This window comes from Manduca sexta, chromosome 6 (assembly GCF_014839805.1).
Source record: "Manduca sexta isolate Smith_Timp_Sample1 chromosome 6, JHU_Msex_v1.0, whole genome shotgun sequence".
Taxonomy (NCBI): Eukaryota; Metazoa; Arthropoda; class Insecta; order Lepidoptera; family Sphingidae; genus Manduca; species Manduca sexta.
Genome location: NC_051120.1, coordinates 7,404,100 through 7,426,063, shown reverse-complemented (window position 1 = coordinate 7,426,063; position 21,964 = coordinate 7,404,100). Strand labels below are relative to the sequence as shown.

The following is a 21,964-nucleotide window of genomic DNA, read 5'->3' as shown; positions in this document are numbered from 1 at the left end:
TTGTTGTTCAAGTGAATAAATAGGTTATAACAGTGACGTTTTGGTTGCCATTTTATTTCATATTTTGAACAAATAGTTTATATGAACGTTCGTGTCTATACACTATATGTAGGTCAATGTTTATAGCAAATTTTATCTGGGACCACTGAAGCTATTAAAAAAAATCCACTAATACAAAACTTTACAAACCCCTGATAATTTAGGATATTATTTTATTATTTCATGCGAGTGGAGCCGTGTGTTAAACCCACTTTGTCATACTTTGACATTAATGTAACGTCTTAAATACCTACGACCCGTGATGGCTTGTTTAATATGAATTAAGTGCTTCGATTAATTAAACCAGCTTATATGAATATTATACCTAGAAATTGAGATTGTGATTTGTGATCTCATTATGGTTAATTTATTTACATGATGTAATTACATATCTATACCAATGCATAAAGTTGAAGAGTTTGTTCCACTAATCAGATTTTTTTCACTAATGGCTACATTATTCCTGAGTGCTATAGTTTACTTTTCCTCCCGGTAAAATGTTTATCCCGGAAAAACTTTTTGACGAGGCCAGAGGCGCAGGCAAAAGTAGTTTCCTATACGTAAAAAAAAATCAAAATCGGTTTAGTATTTCTTGCTACTAACGGGTTCAAACAAACAAGCTTTAACTTTATATATTAGTATTGATTAAAAAATGTAAAGTCCTTTCCACTGACAAAAATATGAAAACCATTACGTCACCGTAACTTTATTCCAAAGCTTTAAGGTTCAAAATCGTAACATAAGCAACTATATAAGTAAAGCGGCTGTTTAATGTAAACAAACTGATCCGCATCAGTCGCGTATAGCCTGTTCGCGAACTTTTATTAGTATTGGAAAAGTTATATCGGCGCGATTTTTTGTTGCGCAACTTTTATTCGATATAAAGTTGAATGTTTGCCGTTTTATTTATCGTTTTTTAACGAAGACGCGTCTTTGTGAACAAGGTAAGTTTCAGTCTGACAACTTCGTGTAAGTTCGTATGGTCTTATAAGGATTAGTGATATGTATGACACTCACAGCTTGAGTGCAAACTATTAAAAAAACTAGCTGTCACTGTCATGCCGATACGCAGCTAACGTCAGTCAGTAATAAATTAGTATCCAAAGCAAATGGTTGTTTATTTATGCGCAAACACTTCATTGGCGACGAGGTACAACGACTACCCACGTTATAAAGAAATCAAAGCAAAATGTCTTATATCGGAAATTTATCTAATTTCGATCACAAAACAGGCGAATGGCAGATATTTAAAGGAAAATTGACACAGTTTTTGAAAATAAATGAAGTAAAAGAAGAAAACAAAAGTGGAATCCTGCTCACTTACCTCACCGACGAGACATATCGTTTGCTACGAAACTTGGCTTACCCTAAGGAATTGGATTCGCTCAAGTTTTTGGACCTGATATTATTACTCGACAGCCATTTTAAACCGAAACAATGCTCCTTTGCAGATAAAGCAAAATTTTTTGGAGCAAATAGAAATCCAGGCGAATCGTTAGGGAGAATGGGTGGCGCGAATTAGAGGACTCGCAAGTTATTGCGAATTTGGTACCGCTCTAGAAACGAACCTAAGGGATCGTTTTGTCCTTGGTCTGGGTTCGGGGCCTGAACGGGACAAGTTGTTCGAGCAGAACGCTTCCACGTTGACATTGGCAAGGGCGATTGAATTGGCAGAGCAAGCCGCTTGCGCTAAAGAGGCGAAAGTTATGATGGGCACTAGCGAAACAGTACCAAACAAAGAGGAGCCGATTTATAAGGTGAAAATTCACCAACAACATGGCCGCGGTGAAACACGGCCGACGGGCGCGACGGGCGCGATCGGTACAATTTCTGCGAACTCGTCGCGTTGTTCCGTGTGTGGTTTAAAAAATCATCCAAGGGAGCCCCCCGCGCCATGGCCGGCTGCTGTCCGCGCCTGGCAACGCTTGCATATCGACTACATGACAATAGGGCAGAAGGTATACTTGGTGCTTGTAGATGCATATTCTAAATGGTTAGATTGTATATATATGCGTAACGGTACGTCCACAAGTGCGCTGATTGATACTTTAAAGGCATTTTTTTCGAATTTTGGGTTGCCAGAGTCGCTGGTATCCGATAATGACGTAAAAATTAATTCGGCCGAATTTAAGCAATTTTGCAATTTTAATGGCATTCAATACATAACGACCCCTATATACCATCCACCAAGTAATGGTCTTGCCGAAAATTCGGTACGAAATTGTAAAAAAATGTTAAAATGCATTATAAAAGAAAATGTACCCACACACCAGACACAGCAAAAGTTATTGCAATATTTATTTTGTTATAGAAATACCGTGCATTGTACTACCGGCCAAACGCCAGCACAACTAGTGTTCGGTAGGAAATTACGTTCCCGTCTGGACTTAATTTTACCTACCGATCCTAATAATATTGGTCAAACAATAGTCATGCCCGGGAAAAGATGTTTCGAAATTGGTACCATGGTATGGACCCGCTGGTACAGTGCGCGGAATGAAACATGGAAGTTAGGTATTATTAAGGAGAAGATAGGAAATAGGATGTACAAAATCTTAATCTATGAATTAAATGTGAACTGCATTAGGCATGTTGACCAGATAATGCGATATAAAGGCAAAAATAGGCAACTTGAAGATATGCCTAATGTGTCTCATCAGGTTCCTTCATTACCATCTGTTCCAACTTTAGATAAATTACCAATTGTGGCCCAGCCTTTACCACCAGTCAGCCAGTCGTCAGTCACTGTATCTGAAGCAGAACCTAATGATATGCTATTGCCTCCAAATACTGAACGTAATGTAGATGAAAATGCGACTGGACATTTTGTGGGAGGGGTGGACGAGAGTCGGATTGATCGATCACCTGTGTGTGATACCAGCACCAATGTGTGCCGTGACGTCGCTGACACAGATGTACCAGTACCTTCGCTCACTCCGACACGCCAGAAACGCAATAGAAAAATCGTAGATTATAAAAAGTTCTTTTAATAAATTTAGAAAACAATAATATTGTATTGAATTAGAATAAGATATTATATCCTAGAAATAAGTTGAATTTATATGTGTATGTATTTTTGTAAGTATGTTTTCCTTGTAAAAATAGATTTATATTATATATTGTCTGATTACCAGGTGTCCAAATTAAGCGTGGAGGAATGATATGTATGACACTCACAGCCTGAGTGCAAACTATTAAAAAAACTAGCTGTCACTGTCATGCCGATACGCAGCTAACGTCAGTCAGTAATAAATTAGTATCCAAAGCAAATGGTTGTTTATTTATGCGCAAACACTTCAATTAGGTATAATGATTTATGTTTACGTTAAAATTAAACTATTTATGGCACCTCAGTCGCTCCGTGACCACGAAGGCTGCAAAGTCTTCGAAACGTCGGGAGAAAATTAAAATATAAAAACTACAATATAACAGAAATTAATTTAATTTTAAGGATTAAGTATTCAAGAAATAAAAAACATAATAGACATCACGCTTATTTTGAGGGATAGACAGAGGTTCAACCAGGACGCCCGTTTTTCTCCAAGTGTTACGTCCAACAATGTGATAAGACTTATGGCGATATCGGGCGCAAATTCCATACTCCGGGTTGATACCTGAAAAATCTCATTATGACTTTGCCAGACCTGGGATTCGAACCTGGGACTTCAGAGCAGAGTTCGTTCCGAGCTACTACGCTTCTAAGCAGACAGAAACTACTAGCGCTAAAACGATATAAAAAAAATATTCGTGTATTAACATTCTTAGTATTCTGAAGCACTAAGTTTCATATCAAAGATATTTTTTTGATATATATAGTTCTTTTAGATATAAACAAACATAAAGGGTTTTGAAGCATGCGCTTACTTCGACGTTGCTGTAGAATCGACGTCTTAGTTATAGAGATATTTTTGTTTATAATAATTAACCAAGGTTTTGACAATGCTTCATGCCTCATTTAGACTTTTGCTGGTGGTAGGATATTTTTTATATCCGCCCGGATAGCCTGAGGGGTAATCATCTCTCGTCAGCCGACATTCTATTGTACCACACTCCACTTACCATCACGAGCAATCGGATTATCTTGCTTCGTTCGTATAAAAGATAGGCAAATAATTCGCCGAATAACTTAGCAAATAAATACGCCTATGAATTATAAGTAACGAATACACCCCAATAAGTTTACACACTCGTATTACTCGTCTGTATTCGCTTAGAATCTAAATCAGAGGTTAGAATTCATACCTAAGAAAGATTTCTAAATCATTATTGAATAGAAACAGTAAGCTAAATTATTCTCAACAAAGCATAATGTTAATGAAGCGAGTCATTACGAGAACGTTCGCCAGTGGATCACAATTTGTTCTAATACAGACCGCGGTGCCGTTTGCAATGGTCGCTAACGTTAGTTGTTATTTATTACTCAATATTAGCCGCCACTTACGCTAATATAGCGAATTATGAGCGTATGCAAATTTAAGCGAAATTTGCAAGCAGATGTGTATAGTTTTGCGCGCGATTTCACTCGCGCTATAACACAATCACGGGATAGTAACCATACATAAGTATTAAGGATAATGTAGCTTTTTATTAGTGAAAGAATTTTCAAAATCGGACTGATAGTTACAGAGATTAGCGTGTTCAAACAAAAGCTAACTTTAGATTTGTATATATGGGAACGACAAAATTAGTTAAACTAAACAAACGATAAAACTCTTCAAACAGGTAAAGAATGAACCGAATCAGTTCACGCCAACATCGTATTGCTATCCTACATATGTTATATACGAAAATGTTTGTAATGCTTTGGAGAATATACCCATTTGACGGAGTACATACACTGAATCGTATAGGCTACTTAAAAAGCTCCCATGGATTTTTTGTGTAAAAATATTTTCAAATAAATAGAATAATGAACAGTGGCGGCCCTAAACACCGCGAGGCCCCATGCGAAAGTAAAAAAAAAACGACACAAGGCCCCGGCATAGCAAAAAAAACCTCCGTTTTAAACACTTTCGCCAGTAAAGTTGTAAAAAAAGGTCCTTCAGGTCAGAAACAAGTCGAGTGGTTGTCCGGTTCGCCTTCCCCTAAGGCCACCAAGATGAAAACCATAACATAAATTACGTATAAAGTGGAATTTCCTCACGGTGTATACTTAAGTGATCTTGATTCCACAACTGATATTGGGGTGAACATCTTTTGTACATAACAGCTAAAGGTCGCCGTAATCTATTGTATAAGTGACAGGTGCGTAATCAAGGGCCGGAAATGGGAGTAGAGGATCTTTCATCGAATAATAAATTAGGTTTAGAGAGTTATGTTGGATGGTTAGGCCGACAAAAAATAGAGCTCATGGAATTTGTGTTATTTCAAATCAAAAACGCAGTAAATAATATTTAGACCGTAAGATTTCGGTATTAAAACACCACGGATCACAGATTATTTGATGCGTAGCAAATTAGCGGCGACGGTATATGAAAACAATATTTTTTTATGAATTACCCACAATATCTAACATAAACAAAGGTGAAAAGCTTGATGTACTTGATGCTAAGATGGATAAGACCACATCCGAAGACTCATAATATATACGACCTACCATATTGCAATTCCTCAACCCTTAACATCGCAAATAACGTAAATTGAAGAATAGATAATAGTACTAGCGATCCACCCAGGCTTTGAATGGGAAAGTACTAATTATCTGTAGCCAGATGCCGAAGATGAAAGGAAATTGGCAAAAAGCCAAAAAGAATCCAATCGCTACCAAGCTTCACAGGATCAGCAGTTAATTGAAGATTATCTAAAAATTACATTAATGTAGCTCCAGTCGTAATAGTCGCTAGGGCACACACATACACACGTTTATGTTTATATAAATAGATTTACACTTTTAAAATATTATAGTCATTTACACCTAAATATTTTCTTTTTAACCGACTTCAAAAAAGGAGGAGGTTCTCAACTCGAATGTAATTTTATTTATGTTTTTAACTCAGAACTTTTGACTGGGTGAACCGATTTTGATTTCTTTTTTTATTTGAAAGCTGGTCCTTCCCGTGTGGTCCCATATAAACTTCATTGTTGTTGGGCCCTTGACTTCGGAGATACATCAAAAACTCCTAAAATGATGTCGTCAACTGTCCTAAACATATACTGATTTTTACTAACACAAAAAAGCTAAAATTAAAAACGTTTAGATAGATTAATTTTTTTAGAGATTAGATTAAACTAATTTTCGGATTTTATCGCGGTTTATTGTATTTTATTTTTCTCTGTTTTTTTTAACATTCACGTAAACATAAGAAAGACGTTTAGATATTCAATAAAAATATATTCCCAACTCCCACCCCGCGCAGTCTTATCGAATATTTCTGAGAGGTTTTTTATAAAGTGGCGGACAATGCCGGCCGGCGTTATTTCGTTTTTACGTGCGCCTGTCTCGTTCACAAAGCCCTTATTCACTGCCTACAATACTAATATTGTTAAGTATTTTCATAGCTATTATACAGAAGAATGGGGGAAAATTTAAATCGTTTTCAGGACCAGTTGACAGAGGCCGATACTTTGTACGAACATCGGAGGTATTCGTATATTTGTAATATCATGTATTTTTTTAAGATTTACGTGGTATGTAAATGTAGAGTTTTTATAAAAAGACTGTGTTTATTTTTGTGATTCAATAGAATACTATTATATTTGATTGACTAGTGGTAGGTATCTCATACCACCTCAATGTCTATTTCTACCGCCAAGCACCAGTGTATATGCACTGTTGTGTTCCAGTCTGAAGGGCTTTGTACCAGGGTAATTACTAAGCATTATATGACTTAATATCTTATGTCTCAGGATGTCGAGCGATAAAAAATAGTTTAATGCCATAAGTCTTAGGCTTTCAAACACTACTTACGAAATTAAAAGCAAATTGTTAAAAGAAATTTCAATAAAAACTGAGACTAGAAATTTTGAACCAAAACCGCGAAAAAACGTCATTTATATATTTACTATTATATAAAGCTGAAAATTTTGTTTGTTTGAGCGGTTAATCTCAAGAACTACTGCTTCGAATTGAAAAAATTGTTTTAGCGTTGCATAGCCCATTTTTCGGGGAAGGCTATATAACATCATGCTATGACCAATAGGAACAGACCACCAAGGACTCTTCACGCAGGCGAAGTCACAAGCAAAAACTATAAAACTTTTGCAATAGTATTGAATAGGAAAATTGTATGTAAAGCGACAACACAATCCTTCCAAATTTCATACAAACATTTCCATTCGCTAATCCTAAATCATTACACATTAACGGCATTCAGGGGCCTTATTCTCTATCCCGCAAGTTATTTTGACAGTGTGTAACAAGCACGTAACACAACGCATCATGTTTAGGACTATAGAAATTTGGCTTACAGAATACCATTCCACACACATTTCTCGAAGATAACATGACACGGCCGCGTTACGCGTTTACACTACCATACAGAATAAGGGCCCTGTTTGTTTGGACGGCGCGTCACGTCATGTCACGTCACGTCACGTCACCTGACGTCACGCACACAATGCCGACGCGTGACAATGACGTGACGGATCTATGATTCACACGGTTTGTGCAACTGCGTGTTCTGATTACGTGCAGTGTTGATTTACACTTTTAATTCTATCTATTATGTTGTTAATATACAGCGGCGATAGTCTAGTTGGTTGTGGAACGGACTGCCGAGACGAATGTCCGCCGGTTTAAATCTCAAGTGCACACACCTCTGACTTTTTTAAAAAAATATGTATGTATTCTTTGTGAATTATCGCTTGCTTTAACGGTGAAGGAAAACATTGTGAGGAAACTTGGATACCTGAGTAGTTCTCTATTAGGAATTTTCGAGGGAGTGTGAAGTCTATCAATCCGTACTAGGCCAGCGTGGTGGACTAAGGCCTAATCCCTCTCAGTAGTAGAGGAGGCCCAACAGTGGGACAGTATATAATACAGGGCTGATATTATTTATTATGTTGTTAATGATATTTGGTTCTCAATTAATGATGATTGTTATACGCTTATATTATTCCTGGCTCCGTCCAAGGCAAACAATTTACTGGGTATCGAAAAAAACTAGCTTTATGGTTTAATATTTCTCAAAAAGAATTATATTCACTTGCATGAGATATTATTTTTCACTAATATACTTAACTAAATTGCATATTTTCGGATTTTATTTTAGGTTTTTTATATTTGAAATTTCTCACGACGTTTCAAAAACTACAGCCTTCATCATGGTGTGCAATGAAGTATTGGTCGTCGATAAAGTATTGCTAGCAACCCCAGTTTTAATCTGGCAAGACGAGTTGCAATGTAACATGACTAAACTTCCTCTTACACCTCGGATACATGCGCATGCGCAACGCCGTTATTATTGTTCACTTATATTTTATAGGTTATAATTATTGTAATAATTAATCAAAGCGTGAATTCTTGTCGTATAATGTACAAAGCAAACTCCAATTAAATCATAACAAAGCTAGAACACCGTTATTGATTAAAGAATTCCACAGATTAATGCATTATCAATTGCAAGTTCCCGATGTAATTATTTGGTGTGTGTCCTTATTGATAAAGCCCCTAAATAAATATAGATAAAAAAACTTGGTATTGTAAGAATTTTTGTTCTGGTGTTGAACAATGTGGTGTCCTACGGTAATTTGTAATTCAAAGTTCTAGAAACTTTTTATAATTGACAACCATAGCGTTTACCATCAAATTGTCTCTTGAACCGTCAAGCAACTTTATTCAACTCAAAACGCAACCACCCCAAACTTCATAATCAAGCGAAATCAAATTCGAATGACGTGAACAAAACTATTTTTGTTATAACAAAGTTTAATAAGAAAGTAGTTTGAATGACAGCTCGATTAGTGGTTTCAATTTCAGGATGATGTGGCGGATGTCGAACGTGTCGCGTGCTGCGAGACTTGGCGACGTGACTTTAGATTTATGTAGAACAAAGGCAGGTACAGAGTTGATGTTACGTCACTTGTTTTTTGGTTCTCTTTGTAAAAAAACTCATAGCAATAATACTGTTGTGTATTATTCGTTGATTTTAGTTTGTTTGTTTTTATTATTCCCACATCACAATAATATTATAAATCAAGGCTACATATTTGTTCTTCTAAAGTACGAGCAGCTACCCCTTATGCAGCAAAGAAGGCTCCCATAGGGTTTTGGTTGGTAGGGACTCGGTCCAGCGTGATGATCGTTCGGGAATTATTTCCGTCCGACTTAACGCTAGCTAGCAAGACCAACGAGCCCAACATAACTGTATCGTATCGTATCGTATCAGCCTATAATGTCCCAATGTTGGGCAAAGGCCTCCCCAAGATTCTTCCATGAATGATCCTGCGCTATAGTGAACTAGTTATTTTTATATGAATCCAGTTCGTCCCGCCATCTCTTCTTTGGTCTGCCGCGACGCCTACGAGCAGTGTCAGGGCTCCATAAGGTAGCAATCTTGGCCCAAAATTCGTCAGTATACATAACTGTATGCTCACTGGTAAACAGTGATGAGACTTATCTAAGATACAAGTATTTGAAATACAGATACAAGATACAAAATACGTATTTTCATCTTGTATCTAAAATACTTTTTAGAAAGGATTTTGTATCTTGTATTTAAATACTTTTGTTTAGTATCTTAGTATTTTATAAATACTTTTTCTGATAAAATACTTTAGAAAAAGTAGAGATTATTTGGTGTCGTTTATAAAATAAATGCGTAGAACTGACAGAGCCGTTCTTGGACACTATACTTGAGGAAAAATTAATAGATAGCGACTCTTTCTTTCTAAAAATTTCACCGGCTGTTATGAATAGTTATGATTGATTTGAAATCAGTTATTTTTCGTTTACTTTTGTGAAATTGGAGATCGTAAATATGGAAACGTAAGCTTTATTTTATTCAGCTACTTTATCTATTTCTATACTATATACTTCCTTTCGATCCGATCCGTTTTTTTAAATGAAGTGGGTACCAAAAGAGCGTAAAGAATATGTAAAAGAACTTATACTGACTGAAACACGAAAAATAAATTGATCTGAAAAAACAAGAATCTGATATTAAATAAGTGAAAGGATGAATCTTTTACATCTTTTTAGCGGATTCTGATTCCTCTATTGCAAGTGGCGAAAACACAGGGTCTCCTGCCAGCGCTGCTGACTTAGAAACATTGCAATACCTTAATAATAAAGACATAAGCCTAAAGAGCTTAAATACTTACACTACAATAAAAAAAATAAATTTAAAAATACACTTGTTTGCCGAGCTCTGCCTCTGTGGAACGACTTTTTTCTCAAATACCTTTCTCGAAAGTATTTTGTATCTGGTATCTGAAATACTTAATTTAAAAGTATTTTGTATTTTGTATTCCAGATACTTTGTACTGGGTATTTTGTACATCACTGCTGGTAAACTTCTATTATTTTTATTTCTCCTTTCTTATTTTTTATTTAACCTGCCTCGATAAATAGGCTAACATTAAAATATTTTTTCAATTCGAACCATTAAGTCCTGAGATTAGCGCATTCAAACAAACTATACAGCTTTATATAATAGTATAATTATATCATATACGTAGGTGTATATCGCTTTTCGCATCTTTAACGAACGCTACTTAATCATCTCACGTAGATGTTAATTGTAATGATGATGAGGTATCTTAAAAAAAAAACAAACTAGAAGTAACAACTTTACGCTTCTATGGCGTGCGTAAGTATAATTTTCATATATAACACAATTTTGCATAAATGTTATGAGTTATATTTTTTGTAGTTAATTTACATCCATGTGCCTTTAAATTTAATTATAATATTAAATGTTAGTTAAATATACAAGTTAATAACAATTATTACGTTTGTCTTACGTGGGATCGTGTTAAATTCCATTAATTAAAATTATAACAGTGAATCGCTTCATACGTCCGATCACACTCCGGGCGCGGATCATGTACGCCGTCTGAAACATAAATAACAGGACATAGTTATGAATAGATTGTTTGACATATATTTTCTTTACTTTAACAAATATTTATACCATATCAATTCTAGCACAGAAACAATTATTAAAATCTGGTGAAAAATGAACCAGTTTTAAGTCTTTGAATTTTGAGAGAAAGGCTAACCTCATTTTCCTTCTGCTTTGTACCCGATTCCTGGCTTCATTCTGATAAGGAATGATCGAGTCGACAGGAGAGGGGGTGGTGTCGCCATTTATCTCCGCAGTGACTTTAGGTATAAAATTGCTGCCTCTTCTTCTTCGTCTCTTTATTCTGCATCTGCGGAATATCTCTTCCTCGAGGTTTGGGTCAAGGGAGTGAAATCCTTACTTGGTGTTATCTACTGTCCTCCATCTCTTGACTACTTCTCCAGTCTGGAATCAGTTCTGGAATCTTTAGGGTCAGAGTACGCACATCACATCATCATGGGCGATTTAAATACGGATCTCCTCGCCTCCCAATCTTCCCGGTCCCGTAAACTCCTAACCATCCTTGAATCTGTCAGCCTACATGTCTTACCCTTGCAAGCTACTCATCACAACGCTGACGGCCATGACACTTGGCTTGATATTATCCTTACCTCTACTCCTTCCCTCATTTCCTCTCATGGTCAATATCCTGCCCCTGGCTTCTCTCATCATGACCTCATTTTTATCTGTTACACCCTTAAACCTCCTAAGTTCCCACCTAAGGTATTGAACTTGCGTTGTTTTAGTCGGATAGACATGAATAAGCTTGATAGGGACGCTGCAATCCTAAATTGGGCTGAACTGTCAACTGCTACTTCACTAGAGGAAAAAGTTGGCATCTTTAATGCCAAAATCACTTCACTTTATGACAGGCATGCTCCCGTTAAGAAAATTAAAGTAAAGCGTCCTCCTGCGCCATGGATGACACAAGGGGTCCGTATGGCGATGAGGCGAAGGGATCGAACTTTCCGTCAGTACAGAAGAGACCGTTCAGAAGTGAACTGGTGCCTCTTCAAAACTGCAAGGAATCGGTGTAACCAGATGGTGCGTAACGCTAAACGCCGTCACATTCTCAGCAATATATCTTCGTCTTCTCCTGCCAGTATCTGGAGGTTCCTTAGAACTTTAGGTATTGGTAAAGATAAAAATCAAGAACTTTGTGGGGCGACTATTGGTTTGGATGATATTAATTGTCATTTTTCAACTATCGCCTTGATTGATCACCAAACCAAGCGTCGCACCATAGATTTCTTAGCTGGGCTCCCCAGGCCTAAAATAGACCCCTTCCAATTTTCTTCAGTGCCGCCTGCAGAGGTCAAAAAGATTATCCTTTCGATTAAATCTAACGCGACTGGCTGTGACAATATCAGTCGCCGTATGTTAGTTCCTATTCTTGACCACCTTCTCCCAGTCATTTCAAACATTATTAATGACTCCCTCAACACTGGCTTCTTTCCGTCTCTATGGCGAAAAGCCATTGTTATTCCCCTCCCCAAAATTCCTAATCCCTCACTCGCTAAGGATTTCCGTCCCATATCCATTCTCCCTTTCCTTTCCAAAGTGCTGGAGGCCTGTGCTCATAAGCAACTGTCTCGGTATGTACACTTGAACAACCTATTATGCCCATTGCAGTCTGGCTTTAGGCCAGGCCACAGCACTGTTACCGCGCTCCTGAAAGTGACTGACGATATCAGAGCGGGCATGGAGGATGCCAAAGTCACTGTTCTGGTTTAGATTGACTTTTCAAATGCCTTCAATACCGTCAGTCATGACATCCTTCTTGCAGTCCTCTCCCACTTTTTGATCTCTCCCTCGGCACTGGACTGGTTCTCATCTTACCTCCAGGGGCGTCAGCAGTCGGTACGTATTGGCGATTCCTCGTCAAGTTGGTGCGATATTGACTCTGGAGTCCCTCAAGGCGGCATACTTTCCCCATTATTGTTCTCCATGTTTATTAATCTCATCACTCAAAACCTTCAGTGTGCGTACCATCTATACGCCGATGACTTGCAGATATATTCTCAGGCTGGAGTTGATTGTGTATCTGCAGCTGTAAATAGGGTAAACAGGGACCTTGCATATATTAAAGGCTGGTCTGATAGTTTCGGTCTACCGGTTAATCCAACGAAATGTCAGGCCATTATTGTAGGTAGCCCGAGAATGATCAGTAGGTTGGCTTCAATAAGTATTCCATCTGTCATATTTAATGACACTATCATACCTTGGTCGTCTACTGTTCGAGACCTAGGCTTACACATCGACTCCACCCTGAGCTGGAGGCCCCAGGTAACCTCTGTCTGTCAAAGAGTCACCGGTACTCTTCGCACTCTATATCGCCTTAAAAACTTCCTCACGCCAAAGACTAAGACTATGCTGGTGCAAACCTTAATCCTTCCCATAATCGATTATGGTGATGTGTGCTATTTTGACCTGAATGCAGATCTACTTAACAAACTGGACCGACTTCTTAATAACTGCATTCGACTCGTATTTAACCTTCGTAAATATGACCACATTTCCTCGCATCGTTTGCAATTAAAATGGCTACCTATTCGCCAGCGCACCTCATTGCGTGCACTTACTACCCTATTCTCTCTTCTTATGTCCCCTACCCCTCCTACTTATTTATCTTCAAACTTTCAATATCTTTGTGACAGTCATAACAGAAACCTTCGCTCTTCTAATAATCTTCTTCTCAAATGTCCCCTCATAGTTCTGACTTCACTCATTCTTCTTTCACTATTCAGTCTATTCTTATGTGGAATTCACTCCCCCTCGAAATCAGGGCGTCCACTACGCGACTAGCGTCCAAAATGAGGGTCCGGCAATTACTCTCGAGTAAAGCGGAAGAGTCACCACCTTAGTTCTTTATATATTACATGTATATATATATATATATATATATATTATTATACATATATATTATAATATTTATCTTATGTATTTATTTATTGATGTGTATATACGTACATTTATTAATTATTATTTGATTCCTGATTATTTTGTTTTTGTTCTTATTTTCCTCTTATGCACCTACCTTGATTATCTCTGCACCACCTTAAGGTTGACTGGTAGAGAATGCCTATGGCATTAAGTCCGCCTGTATACTTTTGTATATAAAGTGCTAAATAAATAAATAAATACGTATCAAGAAATGAGAAAAGAGACGCAATACGCGCACGTGAAGTCACTGAATTTATTTTTTTCGCATCAAAATATAATAAATGACACTTATTTTACTTCCCACAAAGAAAAAAATTGTTTGACTTCGTTCACCTAGTTTTGTAGCTGATTGGACATTCACGGTCCTGTCACTGCACGGATACACAACTATGTGAAAAAACCTCACCGCTCGCCTCTCAAAGCATTCCAAAATAATTTTCCGTGATCAACCAAATGATTCTATTAGGCGTACTCTTGGGGCAATATTAAAAACAATAAACTGCCAGATGGGTAAATTACCCAATTTTCTGTAAAACGGGAGCCTCGCTTTTATGGCACACGAGATAAAGTGCTTATTTAAAAAAGTGTTTTTTAGAGATTTATATTTAACACAATTAGCATTCTTAAAAGATTTAATACCTAGTATGATTATTTATAATAATTCATGTAAAATTAATGAAAGCAATTTAAATATATACCGCACTTTCTTACGTCAAATGAGAATCAGGGACAAAACATTAATGAGGTTAATAAGTAATCACAAACTTTGAGGGAGTAAAATAATAAACCTTGATTGTGTGGCATTGAATAAGTCCATTGGAGGCAAGGCCGCTTACCACCAGCCGAACCGCTTGCTCATTTCATAAGGAATAAAAAAAAAAACAATATTGCCTACGTCACCGATAACCAGTGACTCGACAGTCGACTTAATTAGTATTATACAAACTGTAATATCACTCAAGCTCAACTGTCACTCACACCTCCCCCAAAACACAACTGTGAAACGTACTCAGACGGTAAACAACAACAATCAACAGTAATACCAGCATAATGAGTGTAATTTCGCCTGCATTATCCGGGCAGTATTAAAAATAACCGGCTGACGGGCGTCGATTACCCAATTTTGAGTAAAAAGGAAACTCCCTACGGCCCTCGTACAGCGAGTCTTTATTGCACCTTTTTAGACCAAATGGTGATAATTTTACTGCGAAGCGGTGCCGAATGTCTCGTTTTTTTTATGCTTGCACGATAAAGTGACTCCATAGCATGGTAAGTGGTAAGTAGAAACAGTTAAACACAAATAATGCACTTATCCCTGGGGAGAGGCTTTAATCAATGCATTCATCACTCAAATGCAAAAAAGAATTTAAAAAAAATATTAATACCGTGATATTCATAAAAAACACAAGCTTTATCTCATTAGACTTACTTATGCTTTCGGCTTCATTCGCGTTTATGTCCTTTCCCCAAATTAAGTAGCTTCTATGGCTAGGAGTTAAAAATCTTCCTTACAGTATAAGATTTTCATAATGATTGTCATGTTTATTAGTATCAAAAATTAACGCCTTCAAACAAACTGGATAATATGTTTATTTACATAAATATACAAAAAATTTTTTTTTATTGTAAAGTATTCTTTAAATATTACACAACAAGTCACTTAATTGTGTTCGAGAACACTTAATATTTTAGGCATAAGTTAATATAATTAAGTTGAAGTAATCTCATATACATGCTCACTTCACTTCTAGCACGTCATCGCTAAGTGTTTAATGCTGTATCCAATGAAACGCATTACGTGTTTAAACTAAATATATTTTAATACTTAAAATATACATATCTTTTACATTATGCTCTCCATAGCGGTTATTGTATCCAATTTTACTAAGTATAACACAAAGGCAGTAAATATTAAACATGGAGCTTTAAAATATGAACGGCGATAGCCTGGTTGGGAGCAGAACGGACTGCCGAGACGAATGTCCGCAGGCTCAGAACACAAGAGAACGCACGTATGACTTTTGTTGTTATGTGTGTACTCTTTATGAATTATCGCTTGCTTTAACAATGAAGGAAAACATCGGAAAGAAGCCTGCATACCTGAGATGTTTTCAATAGGAATTTTGAGGGTATGTGAAGTCAGCCAATCCGCACCAGGCCAGTGTAGTGGACTAAGGCCTTATCTCCCTCAGTTGTAGAGGCCCGTGCCATGACTGAGCTGAATGAGCTGGTACCCTCCCCCCCCCCCGTGGCAATTTTTGTGCGCTCGATCTCCACACCAATTGTACGGCCATGAACAGGAGGACTTTTGTCGCGGCCCTAGGCACACAGTGCAGTGTCTATACGTCTTGTTTGTATTATCACATTAAGGCCGCTTTCCGCCCCGTCGATCCTAGTATGGTTCCTCTTCCTTCCCGTTCACCCTTCTCTTTTCTTCCTCTCCCACCTTCCTCCAGGGCTTAGTATCCCATACGCTGTTTTCCCCCGGTGTTAACTGCAGGGTCTGTAACCAAACAAAAATAGAGCTGGTATCGTTATAGAATATCGGGTTGATCGACAAGTCAGCGATAAAAGTAAAACGTAAGTACTAAGTAGACATATGAGGTCTTATTGTACTCTAACTATAATAATATCAAAGCGGACGTTTTTGAAAATGTATGTTTTATCTTTATATAGGCTTTTTTTTCGCGGTACTTCGCTCTCATGGAAAATATTTGATATTTTTATCTGTAAAAAATTTGGCGCTGGCGTCGTATAGATGGCGCTATACATCACTACAGTTATTTAGAGACCTTAATTACGAAAACGACTTCACACGGGCGAAGCCGTGGACAACACTTAGTTACAGCTAAATGATAAGACATTCGGCTTACCTGATGGTAAACGACATGACTGTTCTTGAACCGCACCGAGTCCTGTCTCTGTTTTAATCCTGACAACCCCATTACTACGTACATCATATAGTTTGCGATTATATCATTACATTCAATCAGTTAATTAGAAGTAGTCAGTACCCGAGCGGGTGCATATTAACTGTTAATGACAGAGAGGGTATGCTAATTCAGATATATTCCGTAATTAGATGTTAAGCCTAGACTCCGAGCGTTGGATTCCCATCGCGTAATGTGCATTGGAAACATTCGCTAATGGCCATTGCGGTTAAATAAGCTAGGGGGTAGTCTAGTATTTAGGACTTCGTCGGTTAGTTGGTTTAAATACAGCTTGTTTAGTGATTTAAGATATCCACTAAATAAGATGTATGGTGCTAAATGCTAGTCTGCTATTAATACCTTGGGTTACAAGCAGTCATTCATCTACACAAATAATATTACAAGCCTGTTGCACTTCGTTTTCTAACTGCTGCTCTAAGTTAAATAACCATTATGTAATATTATTTAGAATAAATACTAGTGGTAGGTCTCTCATACTTATGCTCACCACATTCGCACGAAACTACAAAATGATAAATCAGAAAACTAGAACGGATATTTTCTGGCAAAAATATTTGTTATTATTTTTGGCACAATGTTAGCATAGTTAAAGGTGGGTTTATTTCTTAACGCAATCTAATATTACCGTGTAAAAACATTTTTGAGCACCAAAAGTTTCTTTGGAATATACAGGGTAAATTCGACAGTTACTAAATTAAACCACATACTTATCTACTTGAAAATAACACTTGACAATAAACTACTTAAGCCGTAGATGTAAAATGAAAAAGTGTAAGTTTCGAAAAAAATATATGAATCTAAGTGATTTTAATTTTACGCGCCCTAATACCACCACTACTACTCTAAGAGAATTCGTCGCAGCAACATCATACTTTTAGTCAGAAATACACTCACGCACACGCCATATTCACATTAAATTACAAAATTATCAAAATATCTGAAATCTAAAACAAGGATTTTTGGTGAAAATATTCGTTGTTATGGATTATTTTTGGCACAATGTCAGCAAAGGTGTAGACGAGCATGTGGTTTCATTTAGTAACGCAATGACAAAATGGCCCTTGTATACTATTTGCTAGGATATTTTCCATATGCATATCAGTAAAACTAATCTATTACGAAATAATATCTCTATCTTACAAAGTTTCGGTTTAGAACTCTAAAAATACATATGAAGTTATATGAGACAAGTGTATTACTACAAAATATAATACTCGTGATGTATATTGTTGTTTGGAGTTCAATGACAACGACGGGTCGAGTCAGTTAAATGTCATTGAGTACCATTAGTTTTGTTTACAATAATATTTACCAATATTGAATGTTATTGTTTATACATTTACAAAAAATATTTACAATATTAAAAGCGGCGATAGCCTAGTTGGTTGTGGAACGGGCTGCCGAGACGAATGCCGCACGTTCAAAACCAAGAGTGACCTCTGACTTTTCTAAAAAAATATGTGTGTATTCTTTGTGAATTATCGCTTGCTTTAACGGTGAAGAAAAACATTGTGAGGAAACTTGCATACCCGAGAAGTTCTCCATTAGAAATTTTCAAGGTTGTGTGAAGTCTACCAACCCGCACTAGGCCAGCGTGGTGGACTAAGGCCTATTCCCTCTCAGTAGTAGAGGAGGCCCGTGCCCAACAGTGGGACAGTATATAATATAGGGCTGATATTATATTACATAATATTAATTGCTTTATTAATGTATATTGAACTAATCGCTGCTGAACGGAGGAAAATATATCTCTTGTTCACAGCTTTACCCACGTAACAGTGTTTTTCGGGATAGAAGTCCCGTTATATATTTTCCCGGGATAAAAAGTAGCCTATGACATCCGAACTAGGGATGAAAATAATTCTTTCACGCTTAGTTGACTAATTGCTTATAATAAATTTAAACGAAAAACATGTTTTTCTTTAAGTTTTTTTGTGTCGTGGTCGTTTATATTTTTTATTTGTTATAACACAACAAAATTTGTCGTATTTTTTTCTAAGTAATGTAGCAGAGTAAACAAAAGAGCGTTAGCAGGGTTGTTACATATACTACTACCTCTATAATTGCTGATCATGGAACTCCTAATACAACCTAGAAACAACGGATACCTCGGTCATCGCCCACAAGTGTCACCTTCTCATCGGGCATGAGGCGCCGACGCTGCATTACCTATTAAAACTTGCAATTCCATATATTTCACTTTTAATGCACTATATAGTATAACTTGTAGTCCTTATATCGGCAAATAGACACGAATTTTAATTTTAATTTTTATTCTTTAATTAAATTCATTGAAATAATTTTGTTTTTTATACAATCTCCGGTTGTGCCTTACGTATTTGAGTTATAAACGAAATTTGTTTGAAAACTTCGTCTTGAGAAATAGATCTCAGAACTAAAATATGCAATATATCAAAACAGCCTGAAGCGGTCTTGACGAAAATATACAAGGCGACTACTATCCTGTATTCACTGGACATTCCTTCTTAAAATAAAGCATATAAAGGCCAAATGTTTGTTTGTGATTTTCGTATACCTTGCCAGCGACCTTAGCCAATGTGTAAATTCCGCCATAGTGCCCCACGTACACGACGCGTTCTGGGATCACCTTGTTTATACCGTTACAAACAGGCCAGCACAATAGGGTACCGGACTCATTTTTGTTCTTTACTATTATAAAATATTTACATAATATAAATTATAACACAGAAGGAATTATTAAAATCCGGTAAAAAATCAACAAGTTATAAGTCTTTAAATTTCGGTGGAAGGGGTAATTAACAAGAAACAGAAAAGAGACGAAATATCCACGTGTGACGTCATCGGGAATTACGACGCGTGCGAAAAAAAGAATTGAAGCGATATCCCCACATCACGCCCACTTCTGCACGTTACAATATTTTAAATATGAATTACTCGCTTATTTTTTAACCAATTGTTATGCAGTTTTCGCAGGAGTGCTTCTTTTTCGTATTATTAACCATTACATATAGAATAATGTACAAAATCAAGCATAGGCCGGTCCCCTATTGTATCGATTGGCGAGGGTAATCATCTCTTGTCAGTCGACACACCTTCAGGTTCAGGCAGGTTTGACATGCTAGTAAAACATGTATGAATAACAAAGTAGTGTCTGTCAGCTAATGTGTATGTGGGCTCAAAATGATTTAAAATTAATTTATTTTATATTTAGTTAAAAACATGTTTTTGTCGATACCAACTCATTAGTCAAAAGTACGTCATTTTTAACCGACTAAAAAAGGGGGTTCTCAAATCGACTTGTGTTTTATGTTTATCATGTCAGAACTGTCATGTCCGTTTTCTCGTCACTTTTTCGATATTGTTTTTGTGTTGTTGGGTCTTTTTTTTATTTCGTACATAAATATAGCATCACGCGTTTTACCTTTTTCGGGGGTAGGTAGAGGTGTAACAAGTCAGCCAACTCAGCACGATAGTCGTATCGTGTGAGCAATACAACTAAGCCACCGAGGCAATCTTTTGTTATTATTAACACAAAATAGTAAAAAAAAAAAAAGAAATATTTATCGCCCTCAATTAACATAAAGAACGTAACTCGTCTCTTACGAAAGTAAGAGATACGACCGCCCATAAACAGTAGAAACATCTTTCAACACTTTGAACTACAAAGTATTGTTTGGTATTCCACTGCGCTCGCCATCCTGAGACATGAGATATTCGGTCTCATTATGTCCAGTAGTAACACTGGCTACAATGTTATTCAAATTGGAACACAACAGTGACTACGCACTGCTGCTTGGCGGCAGGCATAGATATTGCGGTGGTACCTACCCAGGCGGACACTCACATATAAGAGACATATTAAATTACTCCTAGTTATGGTTAATAAAAAATACCCTTAGTCTAGAATGATATAACAATAGAATACACGATAGCCGATGTATGTTTGCCTTTTTTTGAGATTTAACCTCGCCCAGTCCGAGAGAAAAATGATAAGGATGTGCTCGGCCTACTAAATCTGATACGTGAGACGTCCTAAGTCATAGTTCCTTTGGACGCGCTTTAAAAAACATAGTCCAATAAAGTTAACGTGTTTTATATATTACTAGTTGACCGGATAGACGTTGTCCCGTCTTAACTATGAATTTGCAGCGCCCATTCTGTCAATCGCAAACAGTTATTTCAAACAATTGAATATAAAATTAATATTTTCGTTAAGTTTTCTTTAATTATCCGCGCAATTTTTTGAATTTCTTCTTTCATAAAAACCTTTTCCTGACAATAAGAAACACAAAAAAAAGTGAATTCGGTCCAGCCGTTCACGCGTGATGGCGTGACCAAGGGAAATAGGGATTTATTTTTATATATATAGATTAATCGTAGGGAAGTCCACAAGTTTCAAGGAAATTGTATTGTAGATATTACATAGTACTTACTGAATATATTGCCATTTGTTAGGGAGCATAGATTAGAGTACGACTTTTTTATTTGGTCGGCTTATACATTTATGTGTGGTGTACAATTTACTCAGAAGTTGGGAAATAAGCCCTTATGGACTTACTGATTATTACAAGATAACGGTTCAACATGACGGGTACAGTGCAGTCATGCAATGCTTTCTAATACAAGGTTTTGGATCATTTTGAATGTTGTCAGTGGCAAAAGATACGTCATAATTTAAATACTTGTGTATAAACCGACTTGTTTGAATATTATCTAAAGTAAACACCTTAATGAACTTTAACTTCAATGTTACATAAACTTTGAACTCTAATTCCTAATTAAATTAGATAGAAAAATATATTTTTTTTTTATAGTAAGTATATAAAAAAATATTTAATAACAATTATAACATCAAAATTATATCTCATGCAAAACTTATTTAATTTAAAAGTAAACCCTTTCTAAAAACAGCTTAAATACCTGCTAAAATTCATAAATAATTTACTCAATATAACTATAACGATTTTTTCATAGTCCGGTGTACGTGAAGGGCCAGATATTCGAAACATAATACATATATTGGTATTCAGAGTATTAAAATTAATA

The 21,964-nt window shown here is 36.5% G+C and overlaps 1 pseudogene; it reads left to right on the top strand.

Moving 5' to 3' along the window:
* Nucleotides 1–1,067: 1,067 nt before the first annotated feature.
* Nucleotides 1,068–3,323, top strand: LOC115442202 (annotated as a pseudogene).
* The last annotated feature ends 18,641 nt before the right edge of the window (nt 3,324–21,964 follow it).